The sequence below is a fragment of the Poecilia latipinna genome, unplaced genomic scaffold (genome assembly GCF_001443285.1).
Source record: "Poecilia latipinna isolate Pla-1442-1.1 unplaced genomic scaffold, P_latipinna-1.0 Scaffold1489, whole genome shotgun sequence".
Lineage (NCBI taxonomy): Eukaryota > Metazoa > Chordata > Actinopteri > Cyprinodontiformes > Poeciliidae > Poecilia > Poecilia latipinna.
Window position 1 is genome coordinate 1 of NW_015114105.1, and position 15,414 is coordinate 15,414.

The window sequence follows — 15,414 nt, forward strand, 5'->3', positions numbered from 1 at the left end:
TGAGGTGCACATGAGGGTCATTATTCATGAAAGAATCCACAAAACCTTGTGTGTGCATTGATGAGAAGACCTTTATTACAGCTATTGCTAGTAATATTACTGCTAAAAATCATTTTGCTGCAAGAAAACTGTGAATGAACTACTGTAAAGACAGCATGTAAGAATATGTTTTCCTCAACACATTTGAACAAACCCACAAACATATTGATAACTGCTACAAATATTTATATAATAATCATAATACATTTCCAAATCATTACTTCCCTCTTACATACACAAAGTAAGTGGGGATTGTCAATAAAACATTGACTCAATATATAATTATTACTTCAAAGCAATCAAAATTCAGCTAACAACCTGAATTTTTATAATTCTCAATACAATCCAAAAATAGCCCTTTCCTTTATCATTGGTCTGATTGAAGTGCAAATGAGCTTCACGTTGACTGCCAAGTAGCAAAACCTCTCTGTCAACTTAACTAGGAGTCGAAGGATGGTGTGAATGTATACTTAACTCCCTGTCACTTAGAAAGGCGTGCACCCTGAGCCTCCATCAAGAAGAGCTAAGTAAGATGGAAGACGAGCAGGCTTTGGTTGGAAAGGAGACGGGAAATGCCACCTTTGGTGAACTCGCTTGGGACCAGAAAAAAAAAAAAAATCCCTGAGACTTATTTGAATGTCGTGCTAAGGGTGAGACGATATGGGCCGTGTGTGCGTGCGTGTGCGCGTTTCACCCATTTAATATGATTTCTATTGCAGAAATCTTAGGAGTTTGGCTGTTTGAGAGATTTACTTCATATTCGGAGCAGTCACAGGAAAATCCCTTATTCTGGCTCATCTTTTCCTCCTCGTTTAAATCTCCCACCATGCATTGGCATTGCAAACTACATCGTAGAAACAGAGGAAATCAAATCATCTACGTCTTAAACCATCAGGCGTCATGCAAAAAAAAATAAAATAAAATAAAATAAAATAAAGCTGAAAACACAGGCGTTAGACACAGGAAAGTGGGAGGGAAATGTTTTATGTATGAAGCACTGTTTCAATATAAAGCAGAGTACATATATTTAAGCTCTTCTAATTATCTGGAGGATTCAAATACAAGCAGAGACAGCTTTGTGGTCTAATTTACGTAAACTTGTTCCATTATATAGGCTGCTGAGAGCATCATTACGAAACGGCTTGCTTTTGAGACTCTTTCGTCTCATTTGCTCCGTGTGTTGGATGTGTATCCTAATGAACGCCTTACAACAATGTGACCTGCCAGCGCAAATAATTAACCTTAAGTGAAACCAATTACATACTTCTCTGCCATCGCGACAGTCTCCAAAATGCAATCATGTATGCTTTTCCCCGGCACCGTTTGGCTGGTGAAGAAAACCAAACGGTGGCTGCTCTGTAGCAACAAATGGACGCTGAGAAGTCTCTTTATGCTCAAAGAGACATCTAAAGAGGAAGAAGATAAACAACAATTATACCGCTCTCCCTGTCAGCGCAGCATGCCTCGGGTCAGTCCATTTGAGATCACCGCTCGGTGCGCTCTTATGCTGGAATAAGAAGTGCACCCGTTCGCGGCCGGGCTTTTTGACTGGCAGTTGGGACCTGGAGACTGCATGTGTGTGTTGTGAGCTGCCTGCGAATGCAGAAAGGAGGGAGGGAGGGTTATCCAGACATAAACTTCCGCTGTCAGCATGGGCAATCATGGCACTTCATTGTCCAGCAGCATCATTACAATATGGTTATCATCTGAGCTTGAGTCTGACACCTTCTCCAGGACCTCTCCAATCACCCCCCACCCTCCCCTTCGCAGCCGCATAGTAGGCTTCAGTACCAGGCAGTCAGGGCAAATCTCTGCTTTGTGCTTGTCTGCCTTAATAGACTGGATGTCACTTCTGCCTGTGGAATGTGCCCGGTCTTCAGCTGTCAGTCAGAGGCGCGGGTGTCAGGCCGGAGCGTGGCTGGAGCCGTCTGGATTAGAGGGTAGTTACCATAGCTGTCAGATTACTGACAGCCTGACACCCCCTCTCCCAACTTCCTTTTATTGTTTCTTTGTTTCTCTCAAACATCCTCCAGATGGGGAGAATTACCAACCAGAAGACGGAGATAGAAAGGAGAGCGAGATGGGAGGAGGAAACAAAAGCCGAGACGGGTTTTTAAAAGTTCTATGCCACGTTAGTTTTGTGATGAAGGAAGGCGCGTTTGGTAGATTCTTATGAGACTACACCTATTCCCACCTCTCCTTGTTATCTTTGGGATTCATGTCAAGATAGGTGATGGCGTTGGTCATTAGTGTTCTTATACCCAACAGACCGTCTTAGTTAGTACTTTGAGGAAAGCCTCATCGCCGCTGAATATTCACCTCCAGGACTGCACCTCTCCCGTTCATCTGTAGAGCTGTTCTTTAATTTTGTCTTCCCTTTTAGGACAAATGAACTGGTTTAATGTTGAGATGTAGACAGGCATGATAAAAATCACTTAGACAGTATGAGCTATAATGAATTAGAGGATCATCCGTGGTTTCTGGAAGTATTTTAATGATTGAAGAAGCTGTGGGCAGGCTACGGGTCAGCACTCCTCTCCTACTCCTTTTATTTCCATCCCTTTCATTTCGGTGACCCTTTCTGGGCGACACTGTCATTCTGTCTTTGCCAAATGAGGAATGGAATAAAAGCGGTCTTCTGTATTCAAAAAAGGGATGATAAAGTACATTTAAAAGTCTGCTCTGCTTTGCATTTTGGAGATTTTTCTTAAAACTTATTTTCATCAGGAGATAGAAAACATGAGGAAACAAATTAAAAAAAATCTTAATTTGAGAATATTAAACAGCGATCATCACTAAAGCTTTAAACAGTGACGGTCGTTGTGAGAATGGCAACCTGGACGAGCCTGGCATGGTCAGTAGTGTTTACTATTCTGCTGTAAACCTTACAAAACAACCTGACCTACATGTATTTATTTCCAAGCATTAAGTAGCTTAAGTGACTTGTGGACTTGGAAAGGGCTATCCAAAAACAAACGTCCCAAAACAACGTGACCATGCGTCGACCGTCTAACTTTGGTCCAACCATGCTGAGCCCTTTAAGTGCACGACCCTCACAATGAAACCTGGTGGTGGCAGGAATGTTTTTTTGACCTGGGAGATGGAAGTTTTGATGCAGTGGATGCAGTAAATTACAAGACAATGCTTAAAATATACTTGCTTGAAGGTGCAAAAAACCTTGGAACTGATTTAGAGGTTCACCTTCCAGTGACGATAAGCATCCAGGCAGAGCTGCCATGGTTTTGATCAAACATTTTCATACGTCACCCAGTCAGTAAATCTATTTAGGAAACCGTGACTACAAAAATTATGTTTATTCTGCAAAGAAGACTACAAAATGAGTCTGTGTAAATCTATGCGTAAAGTGTATGGGTATACATCAAAAGCCTTGCAGGTGTTTTTCAGAAGGAAAGTTGGTCTTCCAAAATATTGACTCGTGGGCTGTGAATAAAAAACACATGAACGCTACACTTTCAGTTATATATTTGGAAAATATTTTGAAAATCATGCAGCATTTTCCTACTACGCTATTATGCAGCACTTTAAAGGTCTGATGTGTATAACCTCCAGTAACTAATCGGAAATACAGTGAAGTTTGATGCTCCAATGTGACAAATTGTGAAAAAAAGTTCAAAGGGCAGGGATACTTTCACAAGGCAGAGTAGTTACACTGATGCAAAATGAAAGGAAATGAGGTCTTATGTGCGTAAAATACACGGATACATCACTTCGACCCCTGGCCGTCGGATTTTACCATAAAAATAACGGAAGGCAGATTACAGTTCGCCCTGACCTCCAATCTTCTCTAACAAGCCCTGCTACTAAAAATCAGCTGTGCCGTCATGTACGGGTAAAGATAATGAGGGCCGCTGCCTGAGGAGAAGCTGGATGCAAAACAATTATGGTTAGTTACATGAGCACAGGTTAATATTCTCTCATGTCCCTCCTTTCTCACATTCCCTTTTGTCTCACATCAGTCTTAATGAAAGTTATGAGACCTGTCCACAATGATAAGCAGTCACTCAGGCGTACTCTGTGCCGAGGCTCACACATTATGCCTCCCCCTTCAAGCCTATGTTTTGCATTGCCTAAAGCATCTATTAAAATCCCCTTGTAAAATTCATAAAACAAAAATGTGGTGGGTCAAGTCTAGAGGGAGCCAAAGTAAGCTGCTTATTAGCAGGGAGTCGAAAACACAGATCCAATTACACATCCTGAACAAGGAGCACTAAGAATCAGCATTGGGGAATAAGTATTTTCCTTTTCTCTCCCCTTCAATTGGCCTAGGTGCAGAGGAGAGGGAGAGAGGTATCACAGAGCGAGATCCACGAATGGTAATTACACTGTGAGTGTTTAGTGCATGAAGCTGGAGTTGGAGCCATTCAAGTAAAAACTCATGTAAATCTTCACTTTCCTTCAGATAGTAAATTGGTGGGGTTTTAGAGGAATCCCAGTAGAAGAGGAGGAGAGGGGCCGCGCGGAGAGGAGCCATGAGCTCCAGAGATATGTAAAGAATCTCTGTCTGGAATTTAAAGGGCTACAAATTAGACCTGACATTAGCCCTTTTCTTTCACAGAGCAGGCAGAATGTGAATGAAACAGAATAAATAACTGTAAGACGGCTTTTCCCTCCCTTCTTATAAGATGACATTAATCCTTTCATGTGCAATGACAGCTTACAGGGGTTTGACCCTCTCCCCTGACAGCCATATAAAACCAGGAGATTTCTTAAAATCCCACCAAGAACAAGCTTTTCTTAATAAGAGGTCCTGATAGAGGTCTCCACCTCACGTTTAATACACCAATTTACGCCACCGTTCAACAGATGGCTCTCATTAAACCCAGTGACAAAATTGTGAATTTTAATTCCTGTTTTTAACTTGAATCATTCTGCGTCTTTAACAAGCAGAGAGCATTTTAAGATTTTTATTTTTTTTTCCTTCCTGTGTAGTGGAGGCTGAAGTGTCCTCCAAGCGTACAATAGTGAGAGCATTTGAGCCCTCTGAAAGAATAAAGATCAAAGGCGTAAAGTCCTCGTGCCGCTGCCGGGTTTAAGCTGTAACCAGCGCCGGCGCTGCTCTTCACATCTCGGATGGCGCATAGTGGTGGGTGGCGAGCTGACTGATTGCCAGGAGTGCACTGTGAGCGTCGCTCCCTTCTTACACAGGACCGTGATGTGGGTGCAGGGTGCGGGCAGTCCGCGTGGATCCACGATCCGAACTACCACCGTGCAGCGACAGAGTGGCGTATTCCTTAATGAATTTAGTAAAAAGAGAAATAGCTCAAAGTGGTACTTCGTCTACACAAATGGACAATTTGTCACATTTTCAGGCAACAAAATGTGAATCGAGGAGATTTTTAGCCAGTGTGTTCATAAAAATTGGGTTCTCATTCAAATGAAATATACAGGATATGTAAAATAAGAAGATAAATAGAAAAATAAACATAAATAATTTTTTCCTACAAAATACCTTCTAATGTAATGTAATAGGACCTCTGCTAATTACTACATAATTATCGTTGACATTTTATAATTTATGCTTATCTTTTTTTTAAGATGACCAGAGTGATTTGAACTCAAGGAACTGCAACAATTTTTTCTACGACTGATATCAGTTCAAACAAAGCATTTTGGCAAAATATGTATGATTGGCTATTCAACGGGAGAAAGAAAATTACAAATAAAAGTTTTATTTTTTCACAATAGCGTCAAATTTTTCGCCGAGGCGTTTTTAAGTTTATACATTTCATGATTTTTTTTTTTTTTTCATTTTTTTTGGGCTGATCACAACTTTCATGACTTCCTGTTTCCATGAAGTAAAAATTTTACATGACAGAATAAATTGACCAAATTGTCTTCGAAATGGGAGACGTGAGCCAACTTTCAAAATGTTCAAAAATGACAGCAAGAAAATTGTTATTCACCTAAATTTGTCTACAGGTGTTTTTAGCACATCTTCACTGAGGGAGCTGATATGTGTGAAGGGAACGGTATGTTTTATGTAGTCATAATGGAGTTAAAGTTGCAATGGTCCTAATAAAAATATATTTTAGTCTCACAGCAGTATATAGGCAGTGGTGTTTTTAAAAGGATAATCAGTCATTTTATCTGTAGTCTCAAAAGTAAAGCAGCATAAAAAGGATGACAATATCAGCAGACTCTTGTCTCCTGAAGAGGAAAAGCACTACCTACTTCAATAAATAAGAAGCAAATCATTATTTATGACATCATAAGATAATGTTTGTATAAGTCGTAGTCATATTTTTGAGATTTTAGTTTCTACAATTGTAGAAATTCCCTTCAGGTTTGGTCCCTCTGGACGTAGATATTAGCTACAACCTCCATATAAGCTGGATTTATACTAAATAAAGATGCCAAGAGAGTTGTTGACTGCAAGTAAGATACTGTCTGCTTTTAATTTCTTTTAGAAATCCAAAAGTCTCTCTTCAAGGCATCACTTGTTTATTCTGTCATCTCAACCTGTCTATCTGTTCACCTCAGATTGTCGTATTCTGTAAAAATGACAAACTATATTATCCCATTTTCTACTCTCTATTACATCCATACATGCATTCCTTTGCTTTACAGCCAGGCACACTGCAGTTATGTCAGGGGCTAAGCTAAGTGCAAGGGCCTCACATCCCTTAAATAAATGTTAACACAGCGGCATGAGTTAACAGAAGTGGCTGCACAATTACCAGCCGGTGATACACCGTTGACATTATCAAGCGGAAACCGACGTCGCAAATGGTCCTCCCCTTGAAAGCCGCCGCTAAATGGCCACTTTATATTCCATCACCTTAGATTTTCCTCGTCCGCTTAACCCTCCCCCATCCAATCAATTTCATCTCCTGCCGATGAACCGATACAAATGCAATTCCCGTTTCCGCGGCAGACGGCAGGCGAAAACAAAACTGTGAAAGATGTGCAGTCCAAAACAACATCTGCTAGTCAAAGAGCGCGGATTAATTGGAAGTCTTTGTGCTGCAATTTCAGCTGAGTGCAGTTTGACTAACATCTTAACCTACTTAGTGCAATTAGTGCTTCATTAGAGAGGCTAACTAACTATTGCTTCTCTCCATAATGATGTGCAAGAGTGTAGACATAAAAGTACATAATCAATGGTTTCCAATTACTCCACGAGTGCAACCACTATTTCAAATAAACTGGATAATAATATAGAGCCATTACAAAGTCTAAGGTAGCAGAACCATTTAATTGCAGCACAGTTCTTCTCAGCACCAAGATTTTTCCACACTAATGAAGTGTCATACAAAAAAAAAGGCTGTATTGATTTTTTTTTCCACCACACAGCCTCCACCACAAATATGTAATTATCCTTTTTATATCTGGCAGGGGATTAAAGTAATCTATAGTATCTAGCCTTTGCGCTTCCCTGACAGGGATTGTGTGGGGCTTTTACCCTTTTCAAAATATGCAGCTTCTTTTGATGAATGAACTTTAGACAAAATGATGTTCTGTTCTATATTGTTTTGTCTAAAAAGCTCTATTCTGAAGACATCATGCAGCATGTACAGCTGCCTGAGCTTTCAGTACACTATCATGGCATTTCAAGCCCTGTCATCCCCGAGGCAGGCAGTTAGAGCCAACACACACGCAGACAGATAGCTTTCACAATCGAACACGGAAATAGAAACAGCTCCTAGCTTTTTTGTTTTTTGTTTTTTCAAATAGAAACGTAGCTTCTTCTTTTTTTTCCCCACATCTGGTTAATAAGGTTAATTTCATCCAATAATGCATCCATGAAAATCACATTTTTTCTCCAGAGAACCACAGAGGAGCACCCTGCTGTTCACTGTCAGGCACATCCACGCTCATCCACAGCCTTCACATAATAACAGCAAACGTCCACTTAAACTTTGGGCTAGCTCTTCTCTCTCTCCCCCTCTCTCTCCCTCTCTCTCCGTCTGTCTTTGTATCTTCAGACCTGAGATGGACGAGCAACCTTAAGACTACCCCACGCTGAGCTGCCCTTCACGATAATAAAAAGCCATTACCTTGACCGCTGACACGAGGCCAAGTGTGAGGGTCAGAGTGATATTTATTGATGAAACTCTGAGCTCCCAATCTGCTGCACTCAGTGCGCATCATACAGCTGTCAGCACAGACAGGGATCAGGCAGCATGATGGCCCTCGACATGGCCCATCTATAATTTATGAACTACACAGAAAACAACCAGGAGACAACAGAGAAGCCCCCCGGCTGCCCAGGGATTACCCCGCAGCCCGGCTAAAGAGATCTGAACGAGAACCAGCTAAGGGCCACTGCGGGCCACACTGATATGGGGCGGCAGGTATGAGCACAATAACCGCTGTTCCATATTCAGAGGGGGGCCCTCGGCGGGATCCGTCTCTCTGGAGGACGCTGTTGTGAATAATATAATAGACAGTGTTTACAGTGGGAATGTAAAGTGAGTGCGCTGGTGCATCACACAGCCCAGCACACTTCAGCTGAGCCCTGTAAATGAGCTAACAGACGGGGCAGGAGATGTAAAGTTTTACACTTTATTCTACAAGAAGCTCCAGGAAAGCCCCGAGGCAAAGGCAGTCGAGAAGGGCCATCACAACCTGGAGGTGTTAAATGAATGTTTTTAGGGGAGTTTCTTTTTTCTTTTTTTCTTTGTTGCACTGTTAAGAGTAGTATTTGGAACATAATTAGTTTTCTCATAACATCAAATCCCGTTACGTAAATAATTTCAGGTAAATTTTCCCAATTAAAGGTTTCAACCATGACAAGCATGAACATGATAAAAATATATATATATATTGTTAATAATAATACAATTAATGGCTAGTGAGTGAAGGAATGAGACGAGCTATGCGAGCAGCTAAAATAAGTTTCCTTTCAGAGACAGGGTGAGAAATTCGGTCATCCAGGAGGAACTCAGAGTAGAGCCACTACTCCTCCACATCGAGAGGAGCCAGTTGAAGGGATTCAGACATTTGGTTAGGAATGTTGCTTCCTGGACGCCTCCTTGGTGAGTCACGTTTCACTAGGGGAAACCCAGAGGAAGACCCAAGAATATGTTTCGCAGGTGGCCTGGGAAAACCTCGGGATTCCCCTGGTGGAGCTGGTCCACGTGATTGGGGAGAGGGAAGTCTGGACTCCTCTGCTCAGACCCCTCCGCGACCTGACCCCGGATTAATAGGTGGCTGGACAGGCAAAAATATCTTGAGACTTGCTGGTTTGTATGGGGCTTTGACTGCCTATAATGATCAGTCAGCATTAGGCTGAATACAGCTGGTCATTACAGGGCAACATGGAGACACAAATATGCAGGCATGTTTTGGACTGTGGGAGGGACGCCTGAGTACCAAGAGAGATCTCCACACATACACAGAGAGAGAGAAAAAAAGTGCTAAATGTAGCTTCAACGAGAAATATGTAGAGTGCTAGTAAACTATATCTGCTCCCTCAGAGAGATCTTTTGTTTCCGATTTTGTTGTATAGTAATGTTTCAGATCATCAGAAATATCAAAATATCAAACAAAGATAATCAGACATAATTTCAAAAGCAGGTTCCAAATTATGATTTCATTTAGGGAAAAATGCAATCTTAACCAACCTGACCTTGTTTAAAAATTTAGTTTCTCATCGTGAAGCAGCTGTGACGAGTTCAGTTTCAGGAGTCATGCCTAGTCCTAAATGCCAGAAGGCATTTAAAATAAAGAAAATCCCAAATATGAAATGACATGACAACATGAAATAGGCCAATACGTCTCAAAAAGCAACATTACGTTCTGGTCTTAATAAGTTTAAAACCAAATGATAGACTTGCCACAAAAATTAGTCATACTCCTAAAAATGTGAAGAAGAAAAAAATGACTAATATTTTTTACAAAAACTTTATTTTAAGTTAATAAGAGTGTTGAGAAACTTTGACTTAGTAATACTTGACTTTGCCAAGTAAAACATTTTGCTGAATTTTAAATATTCTGTGACAAAGAACTTTTTTCTCATGGGCATCCTTCAAAATGGGAAAGACAATAGAATGTAAGTTTCAAATAAAGCAGATGTGTTTTGATTTTGACATGCCAAAGACAGCAAGAAAATAAATACCAACATTTTCCCAGATTTAAGGTCAGTGAAATAAAAAAAAGCAGGAAATTTGCCAATTATTTTATTTTACAGTTTTTAACACATCTTTACCAGGGCTTCAAATGTTTTGTAGAAGTTTTATTATTATTATTATTATTATTATTATTATTATTATTATTATTATTATTATTATTATTATTATTATTATTATTATTATTATTATTATACCTTGCTTGACACTTTATAATGGTCACTGTTATGAAAGAACAACAAAGTAAATAAGCATAAAAAAATGTTACCAATCACAATCAAAACATTGATTTCAGCAGATTTCCCACTGGAACAGCTTATTGTTGCTATACCCATTTTTTGTAGTGTATTTTAAATCCTGATTGGCTTAGTGTTCGCTGGAAACTTGGGTGGAAAATACACGTATCGTCTTTCTTCAGACACTTGAATATTATGCTTCCATTCTAAAATCCCCACCAAGATCAAATGCAATCCTTCATCAGCCAATTGCACTGACACCATCCTATTATCCTCTGAATTCATCTTTCCATGCCGCGGAAAGACATACATTGTTTCTGATCAATAAATAACCACATAATTGAATACCGTTGCATCTCAAATAAAGCCCTCATTTACCAAGCTTCAGTAAACAGGCTTGATTCTTTGGCAATCTGCCGCTGACATTTCAAGACTTCGCACACATTCAGGGAAGTGTCAGTGCGCGGGCCTTCTGTAGCCCACTTAGGCTCCCCCTTTTTCAATATGGAACCACCTCCACCCAATAAATTATTCTGGGCATCTCCAAAGTCATTACACATTTATTTTGATCTCGCATCATAATTCACAGCTTGGCGCACAATGCATTCTCTCAAAATGCATGGTAATTCCTCGGGTGCAGAGCAAAGTTATGATTCATTTATACCGGAGTGACAGCATAATGCAGAGACGTCAAAATCCATTAAACTGTTCAACGTCTTGGGGTTTATTTTTAGATGCAATTGAGATTTAACTGATGGTGAAAAATATACAGTCAGGTGTGTTTACCTCACCTTTGGAGAGAATGTGTTACGGTTCCAATTAATTTGTTATTCCTGTCACTAAAGGCATTGTCTGTGTCAAAACTGTCACAGCGCTTTGGGCTTTGTTTTCTGGAGAATGGCATTTAATTTCAGCACAGGCTTTCATAACCGCATACATTTAAAAGGTGTGCATTTGATTTAGAGATGCTCATAACTTAATACGTGTTGATTTGATTGCTCATCACAGCGGCAGATTGCAAAATTGCTAGCTGTTGCTTTAACTATTGAGCTGGTTAAACGATCGTGCACATTCAGTTATTGTACAGACGCCTCCAGAGATGACCGCTGTAGACAATAGATGTGTTAAATTAAATGATTGGGGAAATTATGTTACTGTTTGATATTGTAAGTCGACGAATACTTTTCACTGCAGAAGGATTTCTGTTATGCGCACAGCCTAGCAAAGTATTCATACTCTAAACAGTTTTCACATTTGGTCCACCACAAACTTCAATCGACTGCATTCAGTTTTCAAGTGATAGGCCAACACAGTAGCGCATAATTATGAAGTGGAAGGAAAAATGTAGTTTTATAAATTGTTCATCTACATTAAAATAAAAAAAAAATCTGAAAGGTGTGGCATTCATATCCAGTTGGCCTTCTTTAATCTGATACACGTAAAGAAAATCCAGCTTAGATAAATATTTAAAAGTAACGTAATTACTTATAGAGCTTACATGTAGTTTTCATCTTCCTACAAAGACAAAAAAAAATGGCATCACGAAGATAAAGGAACACACCACAGTAGTAGTGAAGGAGCTTAAATCAGGGTTATGTCAAGAAAACAACACCCCACAATTTGTACATCTCACCCAGCCCCGCTCAAGTCAATCATCTGGAAAATAAGAGCGTAACACAACTCCATATTCCACAACAACATGGCTGTCCACCTAAACTGGCAGGAGCAGAAGCCAATACACCAATGGTAACTCTGGAGGAGTTGTAGTGAACCAAACCACAGGTGGAAGAATCTGTGAACAGTGTGGGGGGGAGATGTGGTGGAAGAAGCAAGCAGGGAACCTGGTCAGGGTTAAAGGAAAGATGGATGGAGGCCAGACTTGAAAGAAAACCTTTTGCAAAGATTGTCCAAACTTCCATGAGGTTGACGTTTCACCATCTAGCAAAATATTGACCACAAATTTACAGCAAGAGATAGATTGGAATTGTGTGCATTGAAGCATATTTATGTTACAACGACCCAGTCAAAGGCCAGAGCTAAAACAAAATCAAAATAAGTGGCAAAAATGAAATACTGATACTCTTGATCAAATGTCACTGAACTCCAGGTATTTTACAACGAAGAATTGGCAAAAATCTCAGCTCATGTGCAAAAAATGATGAGGACATACCTCAAAAGATTTGCAGCTGCAATTGCAGCAAAAGGTGGATCTGCAACGCCTTTACTCAGACTGACTGAATAATAAAAACTCGCCACACTTTTAAGATTTTAATTGTAAATATCTGAAAAGCATGAATCATTTTGTTTCTACTTTACAGTTATGCACACTTTGTGCACATTTGCACAAAGGGTGAAATTCCCAATACAATGCATTAAGGTATGTGTTTGTAAAGTGAGAAAATGTGAAAAATATGAAAGGCTTTAAAATAATCCAGCCTCAAATGTGCCTTGGCTGCCTAGCTGTGCATATTAGTTTGTGCAGATTACAGGAACCAGTTCTTGTAAACTCCATTTTGCTGCTGTTCTTTCCTAGGAAAGCCCACAGGAAGACTGAGCATGGCTCGCTGTTCACTGTCTGCAAGAGGAAGGGCAGCCAGGAGGGATTTTTTCCCCCCTTTCTTCTACACAGATTTTTTTGTGTGCAGTTATGGTCCATCATTATTAAATGTCTCTTGTTGGATGAGAGAGGCGCTTTATCAAAAACAGCCATTCATCAGACACTGCGCGAGACAGCTCACATCTGACCTCTGCAGCAATAATGCCGCATCAAGTAGGCCAACTACCTAGTTTAGCGGCAGAGCAGGGAGCAGGGGCCAGCTCCAAGATTAAGTGTGCTGTTTCAGGTTTTCATTCCCAGGGGCTCTGCTGGCTGATGTTGTATTGATTGCAAAAGTTTACCAGTAAGTATCACAAACAACAATAGCCAGGTCAACGATCGGTGATGCCTGAACTGCTATTCCCCGGCGGAGGGCTGCACGTTCAGGGCTAAAGCACTGCCATCATCATGCCTGTGTGCAGGGTTCAGAGGGGGTTCTCCTGAGTTGGGGATGGGGTGGGGGGAAGAGAAGTGTGCTGGCTGTTCCTACTGACATTTAGGAAAGCGATATGTCAGTGTGAAATGAGCAAGCGTGAGATAATTATAAGCCTTTGCATTATAAAAGGCTGCATCGACAAACTGTCGGATTGGCCTTCCTCGGAGGCTTCCAGCACTGTTAGGTACTCTTATATAGGTTACCCCTCATCCCATTTAATGGTTTGGGTATTTATTTTACCATCAATTGTAAAGATGCCTTTCTGCAAACATATGTGGCACAGGAAAACCTATTTCAAAACAACTCACTTCCCATTTTTATGATGGCACGTCTGAGAAAGGAATTGTTAGCACTAAACAATATTTTCTAGAAGCTGCACTCTGACATTGGTGAAAGAGCTGAGCAGTAAAGAAGACAATTCACCCTGAGGCCATCTCCAGCAGGCTGAATGATGGTGCATCCTTGGCCCTGCATGGGGGACAGCACACAGCCCTCTATCACAACGCTACCGGACCATTACCCAGGGACTGAAACGGCCAGCAACACCGACCAGGCCTGCTCCGCTGCCCCATGAAGCTAATCATGTGATTTGATGCAATGACAGAGTAATGACACAGATTGCTGGTGTGTTCAGCTTCCCCCTGCTGGAGGCAACACAAGGAGATGGAGAGCACACAAGGCTGTCTGAGCCAGAACCTGAGACATCCCATTTAAGGGCAAACCGGAGAAGATGCCCAAGTCCTCTCACTAGTGAAATCAAGATTAATGGAGCTGCCGAGGGAATGTTTTATGTCCTTGAGTAACTATGTTTCACTTAATGAGGGACATTAGCCATAATAAAACTACTCAGAAGTACAAGCCGTTAATTAATGCCTCCACATTACCACTGAATGAAAATGAACCGAGTTGTGGGACCCATTGGACCAAATACTGAAGGTGCTCGTAATTTCCACAGCTTTGAGCCGCAAAGATATAAATCCCCATGCAAAACCTGTGATCAGTGCAGTACAAATTACGAGGGGAAAAGGGGGGCTTTGACCCCCTAAAAAAGCGGTTTGAGGTAAAAATAACAAGGAAATATGACACACTAACATTTTTAATGTTACCTTCTTTATAGCAGATATAAATAACTGAAAGAAATATGTACAACCACCACAGATTTAAACATATTACACTTAAACCTCTTTGATAAAGTTGCTAATTTCTTCAAAAATCTTCTTAATTTGTCTGCTACTAGAACTAGCAAGAGGCGGTCATGATGTGGAGTCCACAACGACTGCGTCTTCTAAAAAGTAGTTTCTTTGAATACAATGTCTTGTTATAGTAACGTTAAAAACAAAATTAGTCTTTAATGGAGACATCCAACACATAACTTTGTATTTCATTAATCAAAATGTGTTGACACTAGTGCACATGAGCTAAATAAAGGCTTAAACTAATCCACTTTTAGGCTTTTCCTTCCTTAACTTAGTTACTCAAAGTATTTAAGGCTGAGTGCTAACCTACTGCTATAAGTTTAGACAATTATTAAGTCTCTGCTGCAGTTTTCTCTTATTACGCTGATGTTATTACCTCATATGCAGCTTCTGATGCAGCTGGGAAAAATGAGTAATGCCTTTTTCTTAAATGAAATGCTAAATAAGAACCTCAAAATCAAATGTTAGCTTCTATCTCTTGTTTTCCATTTTCACATTTTATTTACCATTTTAAACAGTTGAACAACAATCAAAATGTCTCTGTCATAAGGCCAAGAATTTTTAATAACTGTTTTCAAACAGCCCCAATTAGCAAAAAAAAAAAACAAAAACAAAAAAAAAAAACAGTTTAGGTGCCAAGACAACTTAAATCATTTGTGGCTAGTAATTGTAAGTTCATTTTGTTATCAGGTAGTGTTCAACCAATGATTAAAAAGTCCACAACCTAAAAGCCATTGTCAGGAAATCCTCTAAAATCTAAGAATGTTTCAAATTACTCAAAAAGACAATACACAGTCAAGATGACTTTTTTCACAATTTA

General features: G+C 40.2%; 1 long non-coding RNA gene across 1 annotated transcript in view; it reads right to left on the reverse strand.

Moving 5' to 3' along the window:
- Nucleotides 1–1,020: 1,020 nt before the first annotated feature.
- Nucleotides 1,021–15,414, reverse strand: part of LOC106963048 (uncharacterized) — a 61,809-nt gene continuing 47,415 nt past the window's right edge. Inside the window, exon 4 of the long non-coding RNA XR_001428108.1 lies at nt 1,021–1,632. This is a non-coding gene — a long non-coding RNA (uncharacterized LOC106963048). The remainder of the gene's footprint in view (nt 1,633–15,414) is intronic.